This window comes from Myodes glareolus, chromosome X (assembly GCF_982192425.1).
Source record: "Myodes glareolus chromosome X, mMyoGla1.1, whole genome shotgun sequence".
Taxonomy (NCBI): domain Eukaryota; kingdom Metazoa; phylum Chordata; class Mammalia; order Rodentia; family Cricetidae; genus Myodes; species Myodes glareolus.
Genome location: NC_142053.1, coordinates 137,625,776 through 137,638,204, shown reverse-complemented (window position 1 = coordinate 137,638,204; position 12,429 = coordinate 137,625,776).

The following is a 12,429-nucleotide window of genomic DNA, read 5'->3' as shown; positions in this document are numbered from 1 at the left end:
GCTGAAGCTTTCTGGCTAGATCTGGTGATCAAAAACGCTTCAACCTTTATGTAAAATGACCGATGAAAATCTTTTTTTAAAAGGCTTATTTGGTTTCGATATTTTATATATGTGTATGTCCGTGTGTCTGTGTGGATTTGTCCGTGAAAGAGGCTGCACGTGTTCATGGCGGCCAGCAGGGGCACTTGATCCTCTGAAGCTGGATGGAGTTAACCGGCAGTTGAGAGTCACTATACTTGGTGCCGAGAACTGAATCCGGTCCTACGAAAGAGCTGAACCATCTCTCCAGCGCCAAGAGCTTTGGGGATGTATGTGGTATGTAGTGAATTTTGCTTGTAGAAGTCGGAGGTGTGAGATTCCCCTGTAGCTGGAGTTACGGGCGACCTTGAGAAACTTGATGTGGACGCTGGAAATCAAACTTGGGTCATCTCGAAGAGCAATACAGGCTCTTCATTATTGAGCTATCTCTCCAGGCCCCTTTTTGAACATTTTAAATTGACCTGTTTTGTGCTTGGGTTGATTTGTAAATATTTTCTCCCCTTCCATAGGTTACCTTTTTATGGGATTTGCTACGACGTAGCCCAAAGTGGCTCAAAATTGAGAGCCCTCCCTCTCTGGAATTACAGGTCTAAGCCATCGCAGCATTTTACCTTTCAGTTCCAAGAGTGTTTCATTTCGTTTCTAATCATTCACATAACCCCCACCCACCACAAAGTTTCTAATAGCAAATTGAGAAGGAAGGAGAGGAACAGTTATCACGAGACGTTCCGACTTGCCACAGAAAGAGATGTTAGCAGAGACTGCTCGCAATCAGGGAACATGTAAAACCGAAAAAGAGGTTCAAGTATGGGTTAGCATGGCAGATCCGGGAAGAGGAACGACGGCAGGATGACCTTACTGATTCCGAGGAACCTGAAGGCAGCACGCACTGGGGTTAACCCGTGTTAAATGAACATAACAGCCATGCCAGTAAGAAAAGGTGTTTTTTTTCTCCCCCCGCGCCCACCGAAACAGGGTTTCTCTGTGTAGCTCAGGCTGTTCTGGAATTCACTCTGTATGTCATGCTGACCTCTAACTCAGAGAGATCCGCCTGCCTCTGCCTCCTGAGTGTTGAGACTATAAAGGCATGCGCCACCACCACCCGGCTAAGAAAAAATTGTTTATGAAAGGAAAACAACATATTTTAGCCAGGACAGCTTAGGACAAACAGGTGGGATTGCTTAGAATGACTAAGCCATTATTACCCATAAGAGGCCCGCCCTGACTCCCACCCCCAGGGTCATTTCCTCTTGTGTCATAAGAAAACCAGGGACACTCCAGACAGACTTCTCTCCTAGTCCTTCCTTCCCCTCTCTTCTCTTGTGCTGTGCCCAGAGAAATCTTAAACCTTTTGCACCCTTGGGATTTTTTTCTTCTTTCATTTTTTTCCATCATCACACCCAACATTTGATTGTACTTTTTTTCCTTCCTTTTTAAAACAACCTTTTGTCAGAGTGATTGTATCTTCGGTGCACAGGAATTTAAAACCTTGATATAGCCTAATTCATCTATTTTTACTTTTGTTGTTTTTGTATTTAATATCATATGTAAGAAATCATTGCCATATCCAATGTCATAAAGATTTTACTATTTGTTCTACTCCAGAATTTTGTGGTTTTAGGTCATACACTACTGTTTGAATCCTTTTCAGTTAAGTTTCAATATGTTAATAGAAAGAATCCATTATAGATATCCATTTTCTCCATCATCATTAATTGAAATGATTCTTTCCCTATTGAGTTGTCTTTGCACTCTTCTTTTAAGATTTATTTTTATTTATGTGTTTGTGTGAATGTATGCCAACTTGTGCACAGATACCCTTGAAGCCAAAAGTGGACATTGGATCCCTTGGAACTGGAGCTCCAGGTCCATCTCCTAAATGCTGGAATTACAGGCATGCACCACCGTGCCTGCTCATCCCCTGCTAGAGATCAAACTAGGGCCTCTACTTACTGGGCAAGCACTCTACCCACTAAGCTACACTCCCAGGCCTGATTCTTGCACTATTATCGAAATAATCATAAATTTATTACTGTGATGGATTACATCGCTTTCCTCAGTAACTTATAAGCTACAAGAAGGCAAGAATCAGGTTGAGGCAGTTGCCTGCCTACTTTTCTGAGTTCTAACTTAAAAATATAATTTTTGAGGACTAGCAAGATGGTGAGCAGCTAAAGGAGCTTTCTGAAGAATCCTGACACCCTGATTTCAATCCCAGGGCCCCACGTGGTGGATGAAGAGAATTCATTCACACAGTTTTCCTGTGACTTACACACACAGGCCATAGTACACAGGCATATGCACACTTGTACACATACACACACCACACAAATAAATGAACAACCAGCCGGGTATGATGGCACATAAATACAATAAATAAATGTATTTTAAATTTTTTGAATATTTATAAATGTAAAATAAATAAATTAGATCATTTAAACGCTTACCATTTTCTTTACTCCTTTCTATCTCTTTTTTGGATACCAACCAAGATCCTAAGCTTGCTTGAGCCTCACTCTGGGCTTTCTCATTGTGTGTATGAATTCCTGCTTCCTACTCCCTTCATACGGCTGCTTGCAGACCTCTGTGGCTGACCTTGATTCAAAAGGCATGGCTTTCTCTCTTCTGCTTCTCCAGCTCCTTCCTCTTGGCAGCTGCTGAGATTACCAGTTTGCCTGTCTTGTGGTTTTTCTCTCAAACTCTAATAATGGAGCAGTCCTCAAACTTGAGAGGGTGGGGGGAAGAGAGGATCTGATTTAACTGACTAAAGTTTTATTCAATGAACAAATAAGTGTTTGGAAATAGACACTGTGGTTCTTGGCACTTTAAAAAAAAAGAGTCTTCAAAAAATCATATAGTTATCCTCCTGGACATAGGAAGTAGTCAAGATTGCAAGGCAAACTTGGGTGCACGGGGGGGGGGGGGTGGTGGTGGAAGTAAGGGGAAATGGTTAGAGAGAAGGGAGAGGGGGAGGATTGGGGATGGCGTGGGGGAATGAGATGGGGGGGAGAAAGGATGGATATGGGAGCAGGCAAGTATATATCTCAACTAAGGGAGCCATTTTAGGGTTGGCAAGAGACTTGTTTCTGGAGGGGTTCCCAGGCCCAAGGAGAGGTCCCCAGATTCTTCCCTGGGCAGCAGGGGAGAGGGTGCCTGAACTGGCCTTGGTCCATAACCATACTGATGAATATTTTGCATATCACCATAGAACCTTCATCTGGCGATGGATGGTGATAGAGACAGAGACACATATTGGAACACTAGACTTAACTCCCTAGGTCCAAATGAGAAGCAGAAGGAGGGAGAACGTGAGCAAGATAGGCAGGACCAGAGGGAACCTTCATCCGACAATGGATGGAGATAGAGACGGAGACCCACATTGGAGCACTGGACTGAGCCCCCAAGGTCCAAATGAAGAGCAGAAGGAAGGAGAACATGAAAAAGGAAATCAGGACCGCGAGGGGTCTGATCACCCACTGATACAAGGGGACTGGTCGAATGAGAGCTCACCAAGGCCAACTGGACTGGGACTGAAGGAGCATGTGATCAAATCGGATTCTCTGAATGTGGCTGACATGGGGGCTGACTGAGAAGCCCTTGACAATGGCACTGGGACTTGTTTCGTCTGCATGTACTGGCTGTTTGGGATCCTAGTCTGTTTGGATGCTCACCTTCCTAGACCTGGAGGGAGAGGGGAGGAACTTGGACTTCCCACAGGGCAGGAAACCCTGACTGCTCTTAGGACTGGAGAGGGAGGAGGAGAGGGAGTGGGGGGAATGGGAGGGTATGGGGAGGAAGGGAGGAAGTGGAAATTTTTATAAACAAACAAATAAAAAAAAGTCTTTAAGAAGCAGAAATTGTCAATGTTGTTATTCAACCCATTACATCATTTGCCCAAGGCAAACTGCTTAACTCAAGAAGGCAGACCTACCGCTGCCTCAGAGAAAGCCAATGGCAGGGTGCAGAATGGTTCAGGCTTTGAGACTTGGCAGAGCTGTTCCCCACATTGGTCCCATCTCTTTCTAGTCATATGGTCTTTGGCACATTACTAAGCCTTTCTTCAAGCCTCAGTTTCCTCATCTGTAAAAGGACGGCCATGATACTTCCCTCATACGGTTGTGGCACAGATGAATGAAATCTGTGCAATGCCTTCTCCAGCTACCTGGCACTTCTAATGAGCCCTCAACAAATGCTCCTTCAGCTGTTTCTTTACACATCATTAGAATCTCTCTTTCCCCCTTAGTTCATTTAAAAGGTTACTTTCTTAGTTATTGTACCTATTTACAAGATAATTTAAAAGCCATAGCCATGATAAACAGGTTTGAGTGGGAGGTATTTGATTAGTACCCAGGAAGTAAAATATCTTTGGAAAAATTCCTGTCAGACTTGAGAACTATGGCAAACAGTCTATTTTTTCCCTCTTGACCAAAATGGAAAATACTGTGTGAGTATAGAGTCGGCATTATAGATTACTTCTGCGGGAATAAGGATTTCTAGGAAGAGAGCCTCCATTTATTTTAGGAAAAAGTAAGATAAAAAGGAAATCCCTGCCTGGAAGGCCTGCAGAGTCTCAGTGCCACAAAAGACCCCAGTGCCACAAAAGACCCCCAACAAGATTCTGCTTCCCTCAAGCCCACAGAGGATAAATGATTAAACTTCCCTTCGTTGATAGGCTTGTATTTCATATCGGTGACTTATTAATCACTTGACCTTTTCTACAGTGCACTTAGCATAGTAAATTATACTCCTTTCTAGAGAAGGTTGGGTGACTTAACATGACTCTTTGTAATGTAGCCAGACCCAGGCTCGATATAAGTCATGCACTGAACATATTGTAGCTCATCTCATGTTTTTCCGTGTGTGACATTTTAATGCCAGCCTGGAAAGAATGAACTAGGAAATCCAGACAAAAGAAATTAAGGAGGGGATTTAATTCCCCATGTTTACCTTTGAAATCTCTTACAGCTAAGCAGGAGGAAAAACTCCAATACCGTATGAGATTTTAATTTGTTTCCCCAGACAAGAGGTAACTAATAAAACTTTTTCAATTAGTAGAAATAAATTCAATGGCCTTTCTGTCTGCCACTGATCCTCTTGATAGCTCCTCAGTTAGGATGGTGTTGACCATCTCCTCCATAAAAAGCTTGATCTTTCCGTGGTACATATTTCCATTTTTAAGAATTCAATCATTTTATTTCTTTAGTTTTCAAACTCTAGTTATAAATATAAAATGAGTCTATAACTTGATTGAAGAAACACACGAAATAGTACGTCATAATGTCACATCCCTGTAATCTCAGCTCTCTGGAGGCTGAGGCAGGTGGATCTTGAATTGGAGCCAGCCTGGGCTATATATAGTGAGACTTAACACTGTATCAAAAACAGAGGTGAAGAACTGAGGTCAGAGTGTTGCTCAGTGGTAGAGATCTTACCTAGAATGTAGTAGAAGCCTTGGGTTCCTCCTCAGTATTCTCTCTCTCTCTCTCTCTCTCTCTCTCTCTCTCTCTCCTTCTCTCTCTCTCTCCCTCTCTCTCTCTCTCTCTCTCTCTCTCTCTCTCTCTCTCTCTCACACACACACACACACACGATTTTCTACTTATGATGAGATGATGTCTCTATAAACCCATCATAAACTGAAAATACCCTAGATCTAAATGCATTTAATATACTATGTCCCACTCATCCCATCTTAATCACGCAGCACACTGAGGAGCATTGCTGATTTCCTTTATGATCATGAGGCTGACTGGGAGCTGCCATTGTTGCTGCTGCTGCTGTCCATCATCACTAGAGAAGACCAGCCCTCATATAGCTATCCTGGATAAATATCCAAGTTCAAAACCCAATGTATGGTTTCTACTGAATGCATGTCGCTTTATGACAATAGAAAAGTTAGATAATCATAAGGTGAACCATTATAAATCAGGGACTGTCTGGAGTCTTTCACTTATTTAACAAATACACATGGAAGACCTAGTATACTCCACACATTTTCTAGGTGGAAGGCATGAAGTAACAAGACTATAAGCAAAAGTCAATAAAAGAGAATCTCAGGAATTAACGAGATCTGTAAAGCTAGTCACTCATTCAACATTTGGCAAACAGCTTCAGAATGTTTACCACACACCAGAACCAATTCTCAATGTTGAGATTTCTCTTTCTTGAACACAGACTGGATATTCCAGACCCTGTCCAGTGAACAGGGATAGGACAAGCAGTTGGAGGTAGTAGTTCAATGAGTAGACTGGGGAACATGTAAGTGTAAGCTGATAGAACAGTAGATTTGAAGTAGAGACTGGAAAAATGGAGAAGGGAGGAATTTAGATGAAAATTTGAAATAAAATTTGACAGGATACAGTAACTAGGTGAGCTGGAGGAGAACACAGATCACTGAGGCACAGCCACGGCCAGCATTTGGTGACTAGAACTTGGGTTTTGGGGGCAACAGTGTGTGAAGACACAGTCAATGCTAGCTTTTGGTGACTAGAACTGGGGAGCTTCTGCCTTTTTCATGATTTTCCTTTGTTTAAGTGTGGGCCCTGATTGAGGAAATGAGTTCAACACTCTTGTTCCCTGCCTACAATGATTGGTCCCAGCATAGTTAGGAGCCTCACTGTCAGGCCAATGAGAAAGAAGGAATCTTTGAGCAGGGATAGGAGGACCTCATAGACAAGACCCCTTTTCTCTTATATATAAGTTGAAGTCAGAAACACTGAAAAACATTTTGATAGTTCAAGGCAAGCACCTAGAGACCTAGTAACTGTCTTATGGCATCGAAAGATAAAGCCAATACAGAGGCAGAGGCAGGCAAATCTCTGTTAGTTCGAGGCCAGCTTGGTCTATATAGGGAGTTCTAGGCCAGCCAAGGCTACCAGAGCCTGGCTCAAAAAAAAAAAAATCAACCAACCAAACCAACCATCCAACTAACCAACCAACCAACCAGTCAAACAAGTTAAAGCCACTATCACATAGTAACATAAATAATAAAAATTTGTAGCATGATAAAAATTGGGGGAAAGAGGTTCATCAATGACTTTTTTTTTTGAGCCCTGAATCAAATCTCACTTGATGTTAATTTAAGCCCCAATTTTTCAATTATGTGAGCCAATGGATTCTCAGGGATTTTAAGGATGATTTGGATTGTGTGCTACTCTCTGTCTAATGCAGTTCTCATCAGCATGCAGCACACTGGAGGTTCTGGAAGTCCGATGAACTTGTGATCATAAGTGGCTAAAAGAACTGATGTATTTTGGCTAATACTTAAGTGATAATATTCAGTATGTGCTGATATTGTGATGTTTCCAAAGGCAATATTGTTTTTATTGTCAAAAAAAGTTGCCAGTGACTTGTTCAGGGCTATTAAAGGAAGAAAGGCAAAACGGATCTTTAGAAGGAAGTTTACAGGACTGGAACGTGAAGAAACTGGGTAGCAAACACATTTCTATTCAGGCTCTTTCCTGCTCCCTAGAGCACTCTGGTACATTTTCAATGGATTTCCCATAGTAGTGGAGTCCTATGGATTCCCTAGTAGGGATGTCAACCTTGTTGGTTTTTTTTTTTCTCAAGATAGCTCTCCAAGCAAGTGTTAGATTGGGTATTATTCAATTTTAGGTGTATAAGATTCACATGGTGGGAGCATATAAAAATATAAATTGCTGGGGCTGGAGGATGGCTCTTCCATTATGAGTATGTACTTCTCTTGCAGGGGACTCTAATTCAAATTCAGTTCCCAGCACCAACATTGGGTAGCACACAGCTGCCTGTAACTCCAGATCCAGGGGGATCTGGAGCCTCTAGCTCCCTTGGGTGCTGGCCTTATGGATACACACACACACACACACACACACACACACACACACAGAGAGAGAGAGAGAGAGAGAGAGAGAGACAGAGACAGAGACAGAGACAGAGACAGACAGAGACACAGAGAGATGCACACATAAAATTAAAACTTTTAAAATCTCATTTTAAAAGACTCTAAAAAAGTTTAAAAAAGATTCTAATATACATTCCAGAGACAGCTCCAATGGAGTCAGATTTGTTAGGTTTGGGGGAAGGCTTGGGAACCTACATTAAGAAACAAAACAAAAACATTTTATAAACTCACAGATGATTTTGGTGAAATAGCTACTTTAAGAAACACCACTGGTTTATATAGGGTTCCCCCAAAGTTAATCTTGATAACAGAACTATAAACAAGTGGATCATTAAGGCAATAATACTCCAAGAGAAAACAGGAAAAGAGAGAAGTGGGGAAACGAAGGGAAAGGAGCTAAGCTGGGGTCTGATTTTAGGTAATGGCCTACAAAAGGGTATATACCTTGAGCTCAGTTCTACAGGGAAGCTATGTAATGGAAGGAGCTGGTCCCTCTTTCCCAACCAAGGGAATTGGACCTCCACATTCTTGTGCTATCAGTGATTGACTAATAGCTAACAGTCAGATGCAGGAGATCTAAGCTTCCTCATTGCAAAACAGTTCCAGCAGTCCAACAGTTACAGGACTTCTGGGAAGTCCTGTAAGTCACAAGAATAGTCTTTGTGTGCAAAACTACCCTGAAGCTGAGTGGGGCACTCAGAAATACTAAATGGGATCAGAGAGGATTGAAATAATGTATTAGAGGAGTTTCTACATTTTAAAAAGAATTGGTGAGAGAAGAGAGTGTGCATCAAGTACAAAAGAGAGAACTACTTAAAAGCATCAGGACTGGAGAGATGGCTCAACAGTTAAGAGCATTTGTTGTTCTTCCAGAGGCCTTGAGATAAGTTCCCAGCACACACACACACACACACACACACACACACACACACACACACAGCAACAGACACAAACACTTTAATAAAAATTCATTAAAATGTAGCACTTCATTCATGCACAGGGCCAGGGGACCAAAGCTGACATAGACACTTGACACTGACACTGAAATCAAGTATTTTAGTAGGTAAACTTTTTAACTTGGCATTTAATATCTTCTACTATCTGGCCCCTGTTTATTTCTTTAACATATTATGGCCACTTTCTTCCTACACTGTATGATCCAGAATACCAAAAGAACATTGTCTTTCTTTTCAGAGAGTATATTCTTGCTTGCCTCCATGAATCCATAAATGTTATTCTCTCTGCTGATTACCAACAGGCCCCAATCCTTCCAAGTGGTTAATTTCTATACTTTTTCAGTCTGGGTGTAAACATTTCTCCAGTTTAGTCTTCTTCAACCAATATATATGTTCACATTAATAACATATATATATATGTTATTGATAGATAATATATATATGTTATTGATAGATAATATATATAATATATACTATATATATATGTTATTGATAGATAATTGTGGGACGAATGGATGGATGAATGGACGGATGAATGTGGTGTGTGTTAGTGTGTGTTCTGGTGTGTTCTATCATCTTGCACATAGGTAGGTCAGAGGCTGAAAACCAGTGTCTTCCTCTAACCGTCTAACTTATCTCTTGAGATAGGGTCTTTAGCTAAGTTCAGATCTCACTGCTTCAACTAGATTGGCTTCTGGGATCTGAATCTAGGTCCCCATTGCCTACACAGCAAACATTTCATCCATAAAGTTATCGCTCCAGCTCCATAGGCCTTCTTCAGACTTGTTTCCTCAAACTTCCGAAACCCTAAGGACCATTACTTCTCAATGTAATTATTTGTCTGATCCTTTTTTAGGGTACAGCTGAGAATGGGCCTGCCTTATTTGTCACAAGCCCTGGTAGTTTGTTTAAACATTCTCAATGCCTAACCAACAAAGAACCAGAAAGTATTGAAGAATAAGTGTAATCTGTATGTTTTTACTGGAACTATGAATAGTGTCTTCCATTTGAGTTTAGAAACTCTGCTTATGCCATGAGGCAATAAATTTATTCCAGTTGAGAACAGTGTCAATCTTAGTTTTATTCACTAATTCAGTGATAATTTATACGATTAAACAATCATACTGCAGAACGAGACTGATTTCTAAATTGTCAAAATTAGGCTTATGCCGCACTGCCCTTTGTGTGGCCCTCATCCTAATATTTCCCCTACTATATCTGTGTAATCTTGAAATTACGTGGGAGCTGGGCAACCTGCAAATGTGTATCCCAATTTCGAGACATTCAAACAAACACTCAAAATTATTTGAGATTTGTAATGATGTCTAAGAATCAAATTTATGTAGTATCTATAACATCCTTGGGGCTTTCAGAGAGTTCCAAAAATTCAGGCCTATCAGTTATACATTAGTGGTATATCCACATTATGATGATAATAAATGGTCATTTTCCCATGCTAGACAGATTGCTGATTGATTATTGGAGTCTGTTCTCTACCTGCTTTTTTCCCATCCACCTCCATAGAGAAGGCAAAAATACATATGTCCTTAGCCTCCTTTGCAACCTAGGTTGCCTGCTAGGTGACTCTGGTCTGGACAAATGAGACAAGAACATGTATTTTATTTCTTTAATAGAAATGAGACAGGGAGTAAAAAGACCTCACCTGCCCTTCCTGCCATCCTGCTCCACATTGCTAATGTTCGAAACAGTGGCATCCATCTTGAGATGATGAAAAAGGCTAAAGGCAAAGAGGCAAACTATCAAGGATGGCAGAGTGGAAAGAACAAACTAGGGCACTGATGGAGCTGTGGAGTAGTGGATCTAATGACAGTGAGCACACAGCTCCAGATTCCGTGTTAACCAGAACCTCACCACTCTCATTTGTTTAAATGACTGTTATTTGAAGATTCAGTTATTAGCAAAATCAAATGTAGTTTTAACTTATGCAACTAGTTACTTTAACATTCCCTTTTATTAGCTAAGAGAGAATCAAATTATTAACAACGGACCACTTATATTTGGGGGAAAGTATTTGATTTTTGGAAGAAACTTAAAAAAAAATAAGTTCATTTGAAAGGTTTGGTTATTTTCATCCTGGAAACAGACAGGAGCTTCCGCTTGCTGTCAGCCGTGATACAAACTCTTGGAGCTGTGGACTACTGGACCCTGTGGGTGACTAAATACTCCCTAGGAGCTTGGAAGTAGACATTCTAGCTAGAGGGAAACTTTTGAACTTTGTGCTGATTGGAAGATGTGGAACCATTCAAGCAAGTACTGACCAGGAAGTGTCAAGTGCAGATAAGATTAGGTCACCCACTGTGTGTGTGTGTGTGTGTGTGTGTGTGTGTGTGTGTGTGTGGAGTGCTGCATTGATTAACTCAATGAATCTACCTCTATCTCTCCAACAAAGATTGAGTATAATTGCACATCAAGCCTAGAACTGCTATTGAATAGTGGGAGTATGGGGTAGCTCTTGGTGGAGCAACAGACCTATAAACCCTCCACTCCTGGAGATAAGGGAGTTGGAGTTGGACCCCTTAGCCAGTAAGACTCTTTTCAGATCTAAACCAGCTGTCTTCGAGCAGAGAGCCTGCCTATCCGTGCAGTTCTTTTTATTTTTCTACCTGCACTTCCTTTTCTGCTTTGTAATTGTCCATTTCTACTTCTGAGAGGAATTCTCTATGAAAGATAAACTCCAAAATAAAGTAGGCAAGCCTTTGTTTAGCTCTTATTTGTGCTGGAGAAAGGAAACTAAACAGGCAAGTTGACTTGTGAGCATTTATGTGTGCTTCAGAGCAGAATGAATGATGCCTTGCTCATTAGGTGGCAGGTAGGCATGATAGGTTGGGCTAAGCGGCTTGTAACTGTTGGACCTCCACAGGAGACAGTTTCTTGGACTCTGAAGCTCATTCTTTAGAGAAAACACAAAATCTCTGGGATAGGAGGAAAACCTCATACAATTATATTTTCCCATGATTTGCTTTTTAAAAAGAAAGACAGAAAAGGAAAGAAAAGAAAAAGAAAGGGGTTTAGCGCCCAAATATTTAACATGCAAATCTCCCAGTCTCTTGAGGGGGTAATCAAGGGTTTGTGCAGATCGTTTCTGGAAGGAAAATAAGCTCAGTCTTCACCCTCTTCCCTGCACCTTGGTAAGTATTTTAAAAATACCGCGCTGAGAATTTTAACAGATGATTTCTGGAAAGCTGACTTATAAACTAATTGGACACTTCTGCTGTGTGGAGGAACAAAGACTTCTTTTTTATTGGTCTTCAACTAAGGCATATACCTGTCTCATGGCGTTGGCTCATTCTGCACATGCTCAGTTGAACAGAAATCTTCATAAGCCATACAACCCGGCACAGTGGCAACACCCATAGTCTTACTCCGTGCCTGACCCTGTGCCTCCATTCCTTTTAGTTGCATTTTTATGCTGAGAACGCCAACATCTGTAGGAAGTACACTAAACAAAGTAGATGCTGGGGCTGGTGAACAATATACAATGGTTTTAAAGTCTCTTTATGTCATTATCTTCCTGACCCGTCTCTATATTTTGTCTAG